Source organism: Nannospalax galili, unplaced genomic scaffold (genome assembly GCF_000622305.1).
Source record: "Nannospalax galili isolate Female #2095 unplaced genomic scaffold, S.galili_v1.0 scaffold1205, whole genome shotgun sequence".
Taxonomy (NCBI): domain Eukaryota; kingdom Metazoa; phylum Chordata; class Mammalia; order Rodentia; family Spalacidae; genus Nannospalax; species Nannospalax galili.
The window spans coordinates 578,569-582,886 of record NW_008354017.1 but is presented as its reverse complement, the minus strand read 5'-3'; the positions used below and the strand labels follow the sequence as shown (position 1 = coordinate 582,886).

General features: G+C 36.4%; 1 pseudogene; it reads right to left on the bottom strand.

The window, feature by feature from the left end:
* Positions 1-2,868: 2,868 nt before the first annotated feature.
* LOC103748469 lies at positions 2,869-3,418 on the bottom strand (annotated as a pseudogene).
* Between the last annotated feature and the right edge of the window lie 900 nt (positions 3,419-4,318).

The following is a 4,318-nucleotide window of genomic DNA, read 5'->3' as shown; positions in this document are numbered from 1 at the left end:
GTAGCCACATGATTGGAAGGAGAAGAGCATTTGAGAAAGGAGAAGAACCCAAACCACAGAGACAGTGCATGGTTAAAAAGGTGTGTGAAGAAGAAAAGGAGAGACTAAAATTTTCTGAAGAATTCAGAAAACAGGACACAACATAGAGGGAACCACATGTCTGCATATGACTGGTTCCACAAGAACTTAGCCTAAGAGGCAAATATTCCTGACAGGAAAAGTTCACTATCTCAACAACACACTAGGTATTCCATTAGCGTCTTTATTGTGACTTTAGGAGGAACCACATTCCTAGGGGTGGTCCTGTGACTAAGTGATCTGACAAGACCTGAAAGTTGGGTCCTTATCCAGGTCACAGATTTTTAATTTTTAAAATATTTTTTATTATTTTTATTTTATGTATATGTGTGTATTGCCAGCATGTAGGTAAGTGCACCCATGTCATGAAATGCCCGTGGCAGTCAGAAGAGGCTGTGGGATCCCATGGGCCTGGAGTTATGGACAGTTGTTAGCTGCCATGTGTGTGCTGGGATTTGAACCTGGGTCTTCTGCAAGAACAACCAGTATTCTTAACTACTGACCCATCTCTCCAGTCCCCAGATTTTTAAATTTTGACCAGTTAATCTTATGGGTATTTTTGATACTCTAACAGGTATCCTGTGTTGAAAACATGATTACCAGCATAAAATAAATTATCCTGATGTTATTAATGACTCCAAAATTTTAGTGCCTAAAGAGCATGAAATGTATAAAACATCATGCAAAGGTTTGGCCAGTTGTATACAGTTCTGACCAAATTCTTACAGGTTAGGGAATTAAGGGTTTGCAAGTTTTTCACCTGTTGGTCCTGCCATCTCATATATAGACATTACATTACAACATAAAGGAAAATAACATGGTTTAAATTCATACTTTTGTTGAAATATATTTTTTGTTTTATTTCATTCATTTTTTGAGATAGGGTCTCCCTGTAGCCCCAGCAGGTCTGGAACTCACTACGTAGACCAGACTGGTGTCAATCTCAAAGAGATTTACCTGCCTCTGCCTCCTGAGTGCTGGGAATCCCTCTTCTTATTTAAGTATCTTTGACTATCATTAAAATTTATCAACTTTCCTTAAAATAATTGCCGAAACAAGACACAACTCAACAATGTACCTAAAAGAGTCTAAGATATGTGTTTGGTATTTATTTATGTATATACAAGATAATGGGTTTCTGTTATGGGATCCTCTTATACACATTGCTTTGTTGATCATTTTCCTTCACTTCCCTTCCCAACTCCAGCCCCTTCTCACTGGTGCCCTCCTTCCATCATGTAACTTCTTTCATCTCACATCTATTCTGTACATTTTCCTTCTCTCGAACCTCTCTGAAGCTCTTTCTTCCCATCTCATGGTCCCCTTCCTACTTTGTTTCATGACTTATACCTACTCAATCCCCATACATGCAAATTAAATGAAGATTTAAAATTAAATTCTAGGATATTATTCTAATCTAGAATAAAACTTAAACTCTAGAATATAAATATGATATAAAACATGCTATTTGCCTTTTCAGGTTTGAGCTATTCGTTTTAAAATATTTCTATTAATTCTTGAGAATTTTATACAATGTATGTTGATGATATTCATCCGCCAAACTCTTCTCAGGTTCACTGCCTACCTAACCCAAGTTTGTGTCCTCATTTTAAAAACCCATCAAATTCAACATATACTATTCATATATTTCTTTAAAATAATAATTTCCAGTTCCATCCATTTTCCTTCAAATGCAATGATTTCATCTTTCTTTTTTTTAAAGGAATATAAAAGTGTTTCTTGACCACTGTTCACCATTATTTACAATAAAGTAAACAATATACAGTTGAATAACATTCTGATACTACAGTTATTTTCCTGGCTGCTGTTGAACCAGTAACCCTGATACTGAAAAGATTAAGTCTACCAGTAAGGAATGACTCAGGGCTAAGAAAAAGCATGCAGGTCAATAATTTATATTACCAAATTTTGTTCACTCATCCATGTCAGCAGTCCTAATATTGCCAAAATCTCTAATCATAATTACATTTCCATGAGCTTAGATGTTCTATGAATCATATCCTTTTAGTATACAAATTTCAACTTACTGTAAACGAATGGCTTACTAGAGGAACCTTCACAGGTCCAATTAAGTCTTATTAGCAAACTAAAACAAGTTATTCACCTAGTTTCTTTGAGTGTAAGAATTGGGTTAGTAGCAACAAATTTTGAAAATAAACTGCATTTATGCGATAATATACACAAATTCTGATGTGGCTGCTTTTTAAAATTATCCAGCCTAAACTGTAACCTAACTATATAATCACCTAATTAATTTGGAAGGATATGGCTTCAGGAAAATTTTCAACTGAACCAAAGTGAATTCTTCAGTTTTTTACAATGACAGAATCTCATCAAAGTGTGTTATCAACCATGGTTTTTGTTTTGGTGAATCTTAAAGAAACAAAAACAAACCAGTCACGTTAAGTATTTTATGCATAGACACACATACAAACAAAACCAGAATGGTCCTTTTGCATCCCAGTTAAAAATAAGTTCTGATTGAGTGATGGCTGGAAAATTTCCCCAACATTTAGAGAAAAAGGAAATACAGCAGAGGAAATATAGCATGGCACCAAATATCCTACAGTTAAATGAAGCAACTACAGAAAGCTTTTATTCACTCAAAGTAACCAGTGCTTTCCAATGCAAAATTAAAACCCTAAAACCATGAACAACTATCAACACTTTCAAAACTGACATATCAAACTTGATTTTCATTAGAATGTTCTTTTCACACTAGGAATTAAAAAACCAAGATCCAGATTTTATGTATGTAATTGCAAACAATTATTGAGCTTCATCTCCTGGACAAGAATGCTAAGTCAGTTTCTCCCATAAAAAGCAATTACAATCTGAGGACATTTCATATTTGCCTCTTTGGCCAGCACCAAGCCAGCCTTAACTGAATCCTTCCATTTCATGAGAAATATCAGTCCTCCACTGCTGTCTGTGGCACCAATGATTCGTTCAGGATCAAGATCTCTTGCAAAGCATCTTGGTTTATCAGCAGCACCTCTTTTCTTCTTTGATTTTCTATCATCAAATTCACTGTCAGATAAAGATTTTCTTTTTGTACCATCTTTTTCTTCACCTGCTTTTTGAGAATTAAGAAATGCTTTAATTAACTCTGGACAATCTAAAGTTTCTCTTGGTTCCCAAATATTATCAGCATCTGTAAATCCCTTACACCTCAGGAAATACTCCACCCTCCTGTTCACTACAGGTGATCCAGTACTTTCTCTACCACAAATTCTTCAGGCTCTGCCTCTTCAACATTTTTATTCTTTCCACTCTGTTTCTTTCCCATTTTTTGCAATGTAGTTTTACTGGAGGCCATTTTTAAAAGTTGCAGACTTGAAGAGTTCACCCCTGTGATGCTCCCAGCTGCAGGTCCTGCAACATCTCCAGACCTTAAGCCCCAGCTCAGCCTCATCCAAGGGGAGGGGAAATTTCATTGTGTTTTTGTACTGCATTTTCATTGGCAACTCATCTGTTGATGGACATCTAGGGTTTTTCTGATGATTATATAGGATAACAATCACTGTTTAGTCCAATGAAATCTTAAATTCTATTTATTTTAACTTAACTTATAGGTAAATTAATTTAAATTTTCATTTATAGGTCTAGACAGTATTTTAGAAATATTGATTATGAAATATTTCTATACCACAAAGGCATTTCCCCATATTTTCTTTCATGAAGTTATTCTCTCAGTTTCTTCTATTGCTTTTAAAGTTTTAACTTTTTAATGTAGGTTTTTAATTTGCAATGTGTCCATATTTGATTGTGTGTAACATAAAGTTATCTCTATACTTGCAGTCACTGCCAGCAGCGGCCTCTCCTCCATTCTTGTGGGTGTCGCTCCTTCGTTCTCACAGGTGTTGAGGCTGCTCCTCTGCTTGCCCTGGGCTGAGGATGCTCTTCTGCCTGCCCTGGGCTGCCTCCTGTTGTCGCTGCTTCTGCCTGGTCCCGGACCCCAGGGCTGGTGGGGAGACTGTGTCAGCAGAGCCATATTCAGACACAGGAGACCAGGTTCAGTGTCACAGGTCTGCTTTACTACAGGAAGGCACAAGCTTAGTGGTCCAATCACAGTACAGCAAGTAGGATACCTTATTAGCATAACAGGTTTAGCATCCTATCACAGTACAGCAAATAGAATACCTTATTAGCATAACAGGTTTAGCATCCTATCATAGAACAGCAAGTAGAATACCTTATTAGCATCATCCTATTAGCA